This window comes from Felis catus, chromosome D3, assembly GCF_018350175.1.
Source record: "Felis catus isolate Fca126 chromosome D3, F.catus_Fca126_mat1.0, whole genome shotgun sequence".
In the NCBI taxonomy this organism is placed as follows: Eukaryota; Metazoa; Chordata; class Mammalia; order Carnivora; family Felidae; genus Felis; species Felis catus.
The window spans coordinates 76,512,141-76,525,369 of NC_058379.1; the positions used below are offsets into that span (position 1 = coordinate 76,512,141).

The 13,229-nt window shown below is 43.5% G+C and overlaps 1 long non-coding RNA gene across 2 annotated transcripts in view; it reads right to left on the reverse strand.

The window, feature by feature from the left end:
* The window catches only part of LOC123381451, a 77,352-nt gene that overhangs the window by 46,950 nt on the left and 17,173 nt on the right, over positions 1–13,229 (reverse strand). For both annotated transcript variants that reach the window (XR_006588449.1, XR_006588450.1), the window contains exons 2-3: positions 11,989–12,148; positions 6,537–6,611 (exon numbers count right to left, since the gene is read on the reverse strand). This is a non-coding gene — a long non-coding RNA (uncharacterized LOC123381451). The remainder of the gene's footprint in view (positions 1–6,536; positions 6,612–11,988; positions 12,149–13,229) is intronic.

Sequence of the window (13,229 nt, forward strand, 5' to 3'; positions counted from 1 at the left end):
CAAGCTACACTGAGGGAGAAAGGAAGCAGAGTCCGGAGGGAGCTTGGGGTACTCAGTAGAGTTGATGGAGGTGATAGAGAGAGAGGAAGGCAGGCTCAATCCCAAATTTATGGTGGAGTCAGCCCTAATGAGCCTAGGGAAAGCTGCAAGGGTAACCAGGGTGAACACCGCCAGGCTTGGCCTGGTTCCTGGCTGAAGAGCCCTTGGCGGGGTGAGAACAGGATTCCAGGCTTTAGGAACACAATCCAAACTCAGCTCCTTCAGGTGCGACTGAAGCACTTGATAGGATTTCTCTCTGGCCACAGCTGGTTCAGAAGCTGGGGCAGAACTAAGCCCATAAATCAGGGACATGAACGTTTCAACAGGGAGAAATCGAGGTCAGAAAGAACAGAAGAAACAAGGCAGGGGATGAAGAAGTCCACTCCCACTAATTGCCAGGGTCTTGTCTTGCTGTCCCTTTGAGGGATAGATTCTCTGCAAGAGAAATTTGATTGGGAGACGCCACCTCATGTCTCATCAAGGACCCGTCTCCAATGCAACGCTGAATGGTTGGGGGGAAGGATGGAGTGGTTTATTCCAGGCCTGATCCTCCGGATGGTGCCTTTTCTATTCGATGAGGCACCATTGTGCTCTCAGCTGGGAAAGAAGTTCTGTATTTCAAATCCCTGTGTCCTTCATGTACATGGAAGGTGATGGCTTACATTCTTGGGGTCAAATAATCACCCCCAGAAGGTATTCTTCGTATATAGACTTATGGAGAAGCAATAACACATGTTGCTAGATTGAAGGCCTTAGAGCTGGAGGAGAGTCCAGGAACTTTTTGGAAGGAAACATAGAATAGAGATATTAAGTCAATTCTCATCCATGACCCGCCACTTTCAGAGATTTCCAGGGGCTACTGTTTGTTCATTTGAGCTCTGAAGGCCACTTTGACCTGTAACTTGGCCTTTGAGATCATGGAATGCTCCAAAACGTTGCGGTCCATGGCTGTAGCACTGACCAGTCAGGCTGCCAGGGGAGCTGGTAAACCGCTTCCATCATGTGCTGGGTTGAACAGTGTGCCTCTCTTACCCCAATTCACATTCATCTGGGACCTCAAGGTGTAACCTTCTTCAGACACAGAACCATGTGACAACGGAGGCAGAATGGAGTGGTACAGTTACTATCCAAGGAAGGCCCAAGATGACTGGCGACCCGCAGAAGCTGGAAGAAGCGAGGAAGGATTCTTCCAGAAACCTCCAGGGGGAGCAGGCTCTGCTGACACTTAGACTGGGGCTTTCAGCCTCCAGGACTGTGAGAGGATCCATTTTTGTTGTTTTAAGCCAACCAGTTTGTTATAGCAGCCCTAGGAAAGTATTCCACATTACACAACAATCCTAATGCATAATAAAAACCATAGTTCTTGAGGAAGGAGGCGTGAAGGAGCATGCAACATTATTTGTTGGTAAGCAGTCATGAAACAACCTGATTTTTAAAGCAATTCTTTTTTTTGGTTTGTTTTTTTAATGTTTATTTATTTTTGAGATGGGCGGGGGGGAGGTAAGGGTGGAGAGAGAGGGAGACACAGAATCTGAAGCAGGCTCCAGGCTCCAAGCTGTCAGCACAGAGCCTGATGTGGGGCTCAAACTCATGAACCACGAGATCATGATCTGAGCTGACGTTGGATGCTCAACTGACTGAGCCACCCAGGGGCCCTAAAACCCACCTGATTTTGAAGTTTCTAAATTTTAAGAATAAGTTAGAATTCGTATCACTTTGGGGTGTGTTTTAGCATCACATCAGTAATTGGAGCCGAGGTATGGGTCTGCGGGACCTGGAGTGAAGACCCCAGGTCTGTCACTTACCACCTGTGTAATCTTGGGGACATTCCTTAACTTCTCTCAGATTCAGTTTTCTCATCCTTAAGTCTAGAGTAATAATAGTTCCTACCCAAAGAGTTGATATGAGAATCAAGCAAATCAAGTCTAGGGAGATTGTGTGAGTCTGGTCCCTTGAAAGTGCCGTGAGTAGTATTTCCAATTATGTTTTGGACACAATGATTTTTTTTTCTTTTTTTTTTTTAACATTTTTATTTATTTTTGGGACAGAGAGAGACAGAGCATGAACGGGGGAGGGGCAGAGAGAGGGGGAGACACAGAATCGGAAACAGGCTCCAGGCTCCGAGCCATCAGCCCAGAGCCCGACGCGGGGCTCGAACTCACGGACCGCGAGATCGTGACCTGGCTGAAGTCGGACGCTTAACCGACTGCGCCACCCAGGCGCCCCTGATTTTTTTTTCAATAAGCTTGCTTCCATTGCCACAGGGAAAAATTTTTTTTTTTGACCAGACCCCAGTTTGCACTGGCAAACACAATCTTTTCTAGAATCCATGAGATGCCAAGACTCCTCGTCGGGGCATTAGTGTCGGGTCCCAGAGATCCGATCCTCTCTTCGGCCAACCACGCAGACCTCCATTCACTGCCCACAGACCCACCCAAGGAAGCAGCTTGCAACGAGACTCTGGTTTTCTGCCAAGAACATCAACATCAGATTGTTCCTAAGTATCGTTCATTTCCGTATGAATCACTAGAAACGTAATGATAAGTGGGTTAGGCCCCGGATGTCTCTTAATACCACCTCTACTCAAACTGGGAGAAGACACGTCTTGGCCAAGTTCACTTCTAAATCTGTCAGTGGGACACTGACATTATTCCAGGGAATAGTAATGGAAAGACTTCTGCTTCTTGAAGACCAATTCTTCTTACAGTTTCGAGTTGCTTATCTTCTTTCTCCGCTGGGATAGATTTTTCTATTGCCCTTTTTTTTTTTTTAGTGCTGACTTTCCTAAACTCCTTTATGATGCTTTTCTTCATGAACTGCCTCTTTAACGAGTCAAGTATTTTTACGTTCTCTGTCCAGGATGCTGGTTCACATTTGCCACCATCTACTGGGAAGATCCAGGCTCAGCACATACCCCACTGGTTACTGAAACACTTTCCCAGAATTTGCATTTATCCTGGATCTATATATAAGTTAAGTTCCCCTTAAGTTCAGAAAAGTATAGCTTCCTACGGGCTGAGATGGTTTCCAGGAAGGATGCAGGGCCCAGACCCGGAGTTCCCTGACCAATCAACATGTAAGTATTAGCACCTTCTCCTTCTTTAGCTCTGCATTGAAGGTCCTGTAATTTACATGGCAGGCCACCCTTGTACCCACGGCTCAGATTTAATGCATGTTAACATTTAGGAGGGAAACCCCTGCCCCTCCTCTTTCTTGCCTTTTCCTCCTTTCCACTTCTTTTTCTTTTCTTTCATTTTCTTTCTTTTTTTTTTTTTTAGTATATATTTATTTATTTTGAGAGAGAGAGAGAGACAAGAGGGTTAGGGGCAGAGAAATAGGGAGACAGAAAATCCAAAGCAGGCTCCATGCTATGAACACAGAGCTCAGTGCAGGGCTCAAACTCACAAACCATGAGATCGTGACCTGAGCCAAAATCAAGAGTTGGACTCTTAATTGACCGAGACACCCAGGCACCCCCACCGCCTTTCCACTTCTGGGAGCATGGAAGGAGGTTTTGAATGGGAAAAAATAAATAAACCCTCAGAGCCAATTATTTGAGATGTGGCTTGTGAGGGTCTTTGTTCCAGTTGCAAAAAGTCTGAATTTGACTTAAAACAACAACAACAACAACAACCCAACAAACTTGGGTTACAGTAAATGGGCCTGGTCCTTTTGACAGCTCCTTGGAAAGCCCCAGAACACTACCAATATCACATAAGGCCACAGAGAAATGTATAATCCTAAATCAGCCTTCGAAGGGAGAGTCCAATCAATTCAAGCCCATAAGATGTTTCCAGTGTAAATTCTTTGCTTAATTCTGGTTCAAGAACCTAGGGGGTTACAAGTAAATAGCAAAACGCTACCTTTTGAGGAGCTGACATAACCATTAAGATAAAAACGTTTTCTAAAGAGAATGGTAAGGGATAGATTATAATCAAGGTTGAAATAGGGTGGGGAAGAATCTTGAGAGCCAAAGACAGAAGAGTGTGCTGGGGTGAAATCAGGATGTGAGTGGATAATAGCAGAGCAAAAGAGCAGCAAAGTGAGAAGGAAGATGGCCAAGAATTGTGACGGTCACATGGTAGGCCTGGTTTTCTCGAAAACCCTTTCTCTGGCTTCTTCTCACCGCCCTTAGCAGAGTGTCATTTTTGTTTTTAGACTAATAAATATCGATTGTAATGGCAGAAAACGACATTAAGAATTAAAATGCTATTACTCTTAAGATACTGAACCTTGCTTCCTAATGTCATTTGGTAAGTGTTGTGACTGTCTCGGACGTGGAGTCCCGTGTGACAGACTGGATCCTTCAACATTACCTAAACAGCTGCTGAATGGGAAGGTGGTGCCACTAAAGGAATGAGTTTCCCCTCTGTTGTGCATCTATTTCGTTTACAGTTTAAAAGGCTCCTAGGGCACCTGGGTGGCTCAGTGGGTTAAGCTTCTGACTCTTGATTTCAGCTCAGGTCATGATCTCACGATCCGTGGGTTCGAGCCCCATCTTGGGCTCGAACTGCGAGATCACGAGCTAAGCTGAAGTCGGACACTCAATTGACTGAGCCATCCAGGCGCCCCTCCTGTGTGTTGTTGTTTTTTTTTTTTTAATTTTATTTTTTACTTTTTAAAATTTACATCCAAATTAGTTAGCATATAGTGCACCAATGATTTCAGGAGTAGATTCCTTAGTGCCCCTTCCCCATTTAGCCCATCCCACCTCCCACACCTCCTCTTGTAACCCTTTGTTTGTTCTCCATATTTATGAGTCTCTTATGTCTTGTCCTCCTCCCTGTTTTTATAATTTTTGCTTCCCTTCCCTTATGTTCATCTGTTTTGTCTCTTAAAGTCCTCATATGAGTGAACTCATATGATTTTTGTCTTTCTCTGACTAATTGCACTTAGCATAATACCCTCCAGTTCCATCCACGTAGTTGCAAATGGCAAGATTTCATTCTTTTTGATTGCCAAGTAATACTCCATTGTGTGTGTGTGTGTGTGTGTGTGTGTGTGTGTGTGTGTGTGTGTATACACACCACATCTTCTTTATCCATTCATCCATCGATGGACATTTGGGCTCTTTCCATACTTTGGCTATTGTCAATAGCACTGCTATAAACATTGGGGTGCATGTGCCCCTTCAAAACAGCACACCTGCATCTCGTGGATCAATGCCTACCAGTGCAATTGCTGGGCTGTAGGGTAGCTCTATTTTTAATTTTTGAGGAACCTCCATACTGTTTTCCAGAGTGGCTGCACCAGCTTGCATTCCCAACCCCTCCTATGGTTTTAAATATTATTTAAAACCACGATTTTCAGTGACAGGATAGTATCTTCTAGAATGGACATATAATCAATTTAAATAGAACTCTATTATTAGGCATTTAGGTTGTTCCTAATTATTTGCTACAACAAATAATATATATCCTTAACATAAATACCTTTGCAGCATCTCTGAATATATTTTTCTTTTTTGAGTTTTATTCATTTTTGACAAATAAAAATGAAATATATTTAAGATCTGCAATGCGATGTTTAAATGTGTGTGTATATATATACATATATATATACATATACATACATACATATATATATATATGTATATATATACACATTGTGAAGTTATTACCACAATTAAACTAATTAAGGAGCACCTGGGTGGCTCAGTCAGTTAAGCATTGGACTTTGGCTCAGGTCATGATCTCATAGTTGGTGAGTTCGAGCCCTATGTAGGGTCCTGTGCCAACAGCTCAGAGCCTGGAGCCTGCTTCTGATTCTGTGTCTCCGTCTCTCTCCGCCCCTCCCCTGCTCACGCTCTCTCTCTCAAAAATAAATAAACACTGAAAAAATTTTTTTAAAAACCAATAATTCCATCAATTCCCTTAGTTACTATTCTGAATATTTCTATAACATAATATTCCTGGGGTGCCTGGCTAGCTCAGTCGGTTAAGTGTTTGACTCTTGATATCAGCTCAGGTCATGATCTCACACTTGGCTTCCTGAGATGGAGTCCCAGGTCTGGCTTGGCACAGGATTCTCTCTCTCCACCCCTCCCCAACTTGTGCACGTACACACGAGTGTGCACATGTGCTCTCGCTCGTGCTCCCTCTCTCTCTCTCTTGCTGCCTTTATCAACATAAATAAATAAACTTAAAAATATATACATATATTCCTAGGAGAGGGGATATAGGATCAAAGGCTATGGACACTTTTAAGACTCAACAGGTATATTGCCAAGTTGAATTCTAGAAAAGTTGCTCTAATATACATTCCTGATTGCTCGACATCGGCCGTGATGGAAGTGCTTACACTAAAGACATCGGCCAATGCTAGAAATTGGGACTTGATTTATTGTCTTGCCCATTGTCTAGACCTAAAAAAGTCTAAAATGAGAAAATGGGAATAATTGAGGTTTAAATTTAAATGTGTGTCATGTCTACAGCGGTTACATCACGAATAGCACAAAAATATCCAGGAAATATTCTTCCCATGTTGAAATCTCCTACCTGCCTCAGCAGAGAAGTCGCTCACGTCATGATGAATGAATGAAGTCCCCGCTCACACTGATGTAGAAGTCTAACCTGAAAAATAAGGTGAGTGTTTTAGCCTAACACTAAGTTTAGTTCTAAAATTATATGAAGAAACCATTCACAGAAAATTTTACATTAACCCTCAATGGGTATCGTACCTTTTACTGGTGTAACATAAAATTATTTTTCAGATGTTGACACCCAAGATGCCAAGACAACAATGATGTTGCAGTGAAGCTGAGAGAGATTTTAGTTTAATTAATACAATTTTACAAGGCTGAGAGACAGTTTAACAGTAGCTCACCTATCAGAATTCCTGACAACAAATTTAGCGGAGAAACAGTGGTTTAGGCTGCAACTCCACTTACCAAATGATGACTGAGTTACAACCAGAGCTGGACGGTGATAAGAGAATTTGGCAGGAACAAGAATACTTTCTGTGAGAATCAAACGACTATGTGAAATATATAACGAGGAGGACTGTGTATATTAGTATTACTTATAAATTGTGTGCTATACATCCTTTATGTCAGTATAACTTACCAAACACACGTGTATATTTTTCCAAAGAGCTGGTTGTTAAATATTTACCGGTACCTCTGCTTGTCACCTGCCCCCATACGGAACCGCACCCCCTAGTAGATTTGATTTCTAGCTAGAGTCTCCCTCAGTGACAACCATGCCTAATATTATAGGCACCTGCCTTCAGACCAACACTCCATTGCCAATGCTCTCCTAACTGGGAGAGGCCCATGGCACGTCTTCGTTCTGCACAGCACCCTTCTCCGGGGAGGCCTGGGCCCCAGCATCCCTCAGATCTCTAGCGGTTCCTATCACCGTAGAGAGCATTTCCAAGACTCAGTCATTGCGCCCAAAAGTTGGGTTCGGAAATCCCTGACTACATTTTAAAATAGTTGCACAAATGTCACACCACGTTTTCTTCCCCCAGAAGGAGCCGCCGACTGTATACTTTCCAGCCTTGAGGATTCTTCCCTTTGATGTTTTAACTTGTTGTTTTGACAACGTCGAGTTCTAAGTAGGTCGTGATCAATTGTCTTCGAGTGTCTGCGGGAACAAGCCGGGTCTACTTAGCCCACACGTACACATACGCGCTGGTATAAAATGGTAATGGGTAGGAGCATCGCTTTCACTGAGCCAGAATTGTTTTATGAACTTACTCCAGGAGTGAAGGCTCACAGAGCTTGGTACGATACAACTTCTCTGCACAATTGAGAGACTCTTAAGAAATGAGGAAGGCAGGAATAATCGTAGAGCCTTTATTTCCACAGCCTCTTCTCTTGCATTAAATTTATCTAAGATCATTGCCTTAGACAGAACTCCAAACTCTTTTATTCTTTTCACATGGATTTATTTCCAGGATCATGCATCCCCAGAGGAAGCCCCAGAGAGCAGTGTTGGTGTTTCCAGAATCAATTTATGGGCCTCTGAGGGCATTTGACATGGTCTCCTTTGCCCAGGTAACACAGGAACTGGCTGAGATTTTGTACGAGACAGATGTCGTCTGGAACATGAAGCAAAATGCCAGGGCCACAAAATGAACTCCAGGTTTGAACAAACAGAACAAACCCATCATTTAGCCACGTAAACGGCATGTGGAAGAGAGGCGACAGGTGGAACGGAATTCATCCAGTTCCTGGACCATTCACGTTTTATTTTTGTCTGCACTGATCAGATTAACTCCGAATCATTTAATTAAAAAAAAAAATTTTTTTTTAACGTTTATTTATTTTTAAGAGACAGAGAAAGACAGAGCATGAGCAGGGGAGGGAGAGAGACAGACAGGGAGACACAGAATCCAAAACATTCTCCAGGCTCTGGGCTGTTTGTCGGCACAGAGCCCAACGCGGGGCCCGAACTCACGAACTGCGAGATCATGACCTGAGCTGAAGTTGGACGCTCGACCGACTGAGCCACCCAGGTGCCCCTCGAATCTTTTAATTTTTAAACCAGTGTGCACAGCCATCTTCGAACCCCAGCTGGGAGCGCACTGAGCACCCTGAATTAATGTGGCCTCTCAGAGACAGGTAGCTGTAGATCCCCCTTGATCTAAAATGTCAAAGAGAGGGGCGCCTGGGTGGCTCAGTAGGTTGGCCATCCCACCGGCTCAGGTCATGGCCTCGCGGGTCATGAGTTCAAGCCCCGTGATGGGCTCTGTGCTGACCGCTCAGAGCCTGGAGCCTGTTTCGGATTCTGCGTCTCTTTCTCTCACTCTGCCCCTCCCCCACCCTCTCTCTCTTTCGCTCTCAAAAATAAAATAAAACATTAAAAAAATAAAAATAAATACGGTCAGAGAGAATCTGAAAGACCGGAAGAATAAAACGTTTACTAATTTTTTGTCTGGTCTTAGTAGTGGAATTAAGGCAAACGAAAACTGAAAATACGTGACAAACTATACAAACAGCCAGGAGAAGAGAGTTTCGAAAAGGGAAGTCTCACAACAGTTTCATTAAGAAAATTAGCCTGGTTGTAAATATCACCTATCGACTCCTTCCTCACGGAACTCTTTGTTATTCACACAAAGAACTGCACATTGATACTGCAAAGAGAAAACAACATATGGTTAACAAAAGGCACGTACCCAGAGCAAGATTTCTCAGAGAGCGTGTTCCCAGCAAATACAATATCCTCATAGCAGTTTCAAACGTCTTAAAGTAACAGGCGCTGTCAGGGTTAGGGCCAGCGAGCTGCAGGGGCTGGTGCTCCCCCACCCATGTTTTTTTTTTTGGGGGGGGGGGCTTTTTTCTTGCTCTTAAGTGTCTCCTTTCATCTCGGGCTCAATTCTACTCAGGCTCTACTGACACTTGTCACATAAGTCATTGCCTATTTTTTTTTTAACGTTTATTCATTTTTGGGAAAGAGAGAGACAGAGTGTGCAGGGAAGGAGCCGAGAAAGAGGGAGACAAAGAATCGGAAGCAGGCGCCAGGCTCCGAGCTGTCAGCACAGAGCCTGATGTTGGGCTTGAACTCATGAACCATGAGATCACGACCTGAGTTGAAGTCGAATGCTCAACCGACTGAGCCACCCAGGTGCCCAAGTCACTGCCTATTGATCAGTGCTCATGAGGGAGAAAGTTCCAGCACTTACTGTTGGTGGAGGGTTAATAAGCCAGCAGGTGAATGACCCTACTGATCTATGTTAAAAATCAAGATTTTCTGTCCTCTCCTCTGGTTCCTCACCGTATACTGACACTAGGCAAAGGCACATGAAGATGTGCATACACACACACATACACACACACACACACACACACACAAAGGTGGGCCTAGGCTTTTTGCTACTTTGCCACAGGATTTAGAACACCCCGCACGTCTGAGACCCGTTTCCTCTTTTGTAAAGCGAGGGGGTGGGAGTAGATGATCACTGGGGACCAGCGCAGCTCAAAGAGCTCAGGGACCAGGACGGCACATCATACCTTTGAAAGGAGATAGACGGTCTCTACAGTGGGGGCAATGAAAGCACTTGTTCCATTCCATTCCATGCCCCCCCTGGCATGCAGTCCCCAATTCTCTCTCACATTCTCACAGGGCCCTTCCTCACCAGAGGATTTTCCCGCCTGGGTTCGAATGCCTGTGATTAATGTCAAAGTTCAATCACAGTGGTTGGCAGGCACTCGCTGCCGAAGAAAGGCACGGGAGTGTTCGCAGGAGAACATCTTAAGGGTGATTTAAGAGGCCGAGACGGGTGAAAATTAGCACTGTTCTTACTGGGATTGCCCAGTCAGGAGCCCAGGTGAGTCCTGTGGATGCCAGAAGGAAACTCACTGAGAAAAGGGAGGCTGGTTACTTCTCACACGAAGAGCAACTCGTGTAAAAATAGATACCCCGCTCTTCCAGTCATCTACTGTTGCATAGAAAGCGAACCCAGAATGTACTGGCTTAAAACAGCAACCATTTTATTGTTTTTCCCAATTTCATGGGTCAGGAATTCTGGCAGGGTATGGCTGGTGGTTCTTCCATTTCGCGTGCCATCTGTAGAAGTCATTTAGTCGTCGCTGGATGGGCTGGGGTGGGGGTCCAAGATGGCTCCTCTTGTTGGTACGTGGCTTTGGTTAAGGCGGGCTGGGCTCAGCTGGGAATGTTGACTGGAGCGCCTACATGAGATCTCTCTGCCATAAGGGTCTCAGGTTACTTGAATTTCTTACTCAGCGTTCAGGGCTCCCCCAGAGAGTGTTCAGAGAGGCCAGGGAGAAAGTAAAGCTTACGATCTTAGCTTTGAAGTTTCCAGAACATCACTTCTACTGCATCCCACTGATGAAGGAAGTCACTACCGCCAGCCCAGATTCAAGGAGTGGTGAATTCAATTCTACCTCTCAGTGGGAGTAGCAAAGAACTTGCAGCCATCTTTAATCTACGACATGCACCCCATCCCCTAAAAGAAAATTACCTATAGCAGGTCCAGTGGGTTTTTAGCTACTGTGTAAGACCGCCCACCTCAGAGTTCAGGTACTTGATCAAGGGCACAGGGCTTTCACCCCCACATGCATAACTCTTAACCCAAATGCTGGTGCCTTCACTCTAACGACCAAATCCTGTGGTCTATTTTCTCTTTGCCACTTGACTCAGACTCTTTCTCCTTCTCTTCATTCATTCTTCTTCTCGTATTGGTAATAAAAAAATGGTGTCTGTCTTAATTCCTTCAGGCTGCTCTGACAAATATACCATAGACTGGATGGCTTCAACATTTATTTCTCACAGTTCTGGAGGTTGGGAAGACAGGGTGTCTGGTGAGGGTCTGCTTCCTGGCTTGCAGACGGCTGCCCTCCTGCTGTATCTTTACGTGGCAGAGAGTAAAAGATCATCCCTCTCATGTCCTTTCTTATAAGGGTGGGCATCCTGTTCGGGAGGGCTCTGCCGTCTTGACCTAAATTTCTGGCAAAGGCTCCAGCTCCAAATACCATCGCTTTGTGAGTTAGGCTTTACCGTATGAATTGGGGTGGGGGTGGGGGCACAGGCATTCAGTCCACAGCAGTGTTCTTTTTAATCACAAAGTAACACATGCTCAGGGTAGAAAATAGAAGGAGGAAAGTGACTCATAATGCCACAATCTGGAGATAAGCACAAGAAACACATCCTTCCATTCTTTCTTCTGTGCATACATATTTATGTTTGTGGTTTACATTACATACCGCTCATATCGTGCTTTTTCAATAAATAACTCATGACCATTTTGGTAACTGGTCAGATACTCCTCGCATTGTACTTTAATGCTCCCAAACTATTCCGTGACAGAGAGTGCCATGATTTATTTAACGATTTCCTAATTGTCGTTCATGTAGGCTGTTTTCAAATTTTGACTTGGATAGCTACTACTCCAAACGTTCTCACCTCGCAAGCTTTGCCCATATTGCGTTATTATTTCTTTAAGGGAGATTCTGAGAAGTGGAATTTCTGGGTCGAATCCCCTCACCTTGAAATTCTTCCTTCTTTTGACTTCTGGGTCACTCCTTCCTTCAGGATCCCATTATCTCTCGATAATCCGTTCTCCGCATCAGGCTTCCTCTTTTCCATTGCTTACGGCTGGTGGGTGAAGTCCTGGGACCTGGTGAGAAGCACCGGAGTTTAAAATCCTAGAAGAAGAAATGAAAAGGTTATTTTCAACTGGCAAAAATGTATTCCTAATAAACCCAAAGAAGTAAACACAAACATTAGTGAAGACTATGTAATAGTTCAATAAAATGTCTGGTTATAGAAGTCATCTTCATGTTTCAGTACTATATGAGGGGTGCCTGGGTGGCTCAGCTGGTTAAGTGTCTGACTCTTGATCTCAGGGCTTGATCTCAGGATCGTGAGTTCAAGCCCCTCATTGGGCTCCACGCTGGGCATGGAGCCTACTAAAAAATATAAACGCAAAAGACAAGAAAAGGATGTTCAGAATGTAGACAAAAAGAAAATCCAAGCCTCAGTACTATGCAAAAAGAAAATATAATTAAAATGGCACGATTTTCATAAAGGCAAGCAAAAATATAAAATAGTTGAGAATCTAATGTCACCAGGGCAAGATACCATGCTTCTTAAAAGAGAGAGGAAATAAGGCAATATAGCAATTCTAATTATAAATCAGAGTTTCAACAGTATTCTGATTAAAATTCTAATTGCATACTTTACAGACCTTAATATAATAAGCCTAAAATTCATTTGTAAAAACAGAGGGAATATTGATAAAAAGAACAGTGAGAGACGCCTAGCTTTATCTGAACACTGATTTTATTATAATACTCAAAGAATCAAAAGGATATTTTAGAGATTTGTTCTAAAACACAAGCATTGACCAACATAATAAGACAGAAATGGAATAGTTGTAATTTATGTACACAGTTTAATATTTAAGGGATCCAAACAAACAATGGAATTCTTCTAATAATAATGGTATCTGTGTGGCTAAATATCACTAAGTAGAAAAATTAATTTGAACCCACACTTCTCATCAGGGATATTAAAGAATTTATTTTTATTTTAATTGTGAAGGTGAACAAAAATACAGACAATGATTAAAGGTATTAAAAAGCATTTTTCAAGCAATAGAAAATTTGTCCCCAAAAAAGGACATTTTTAAACGAATTCTTGGAAGATCCGGGGAGAAGTATATGCTATACGTCACTTTCAAATGAGAGAATTTCTTATTTCGTGATGTGAAGAGTAAGGGAGATG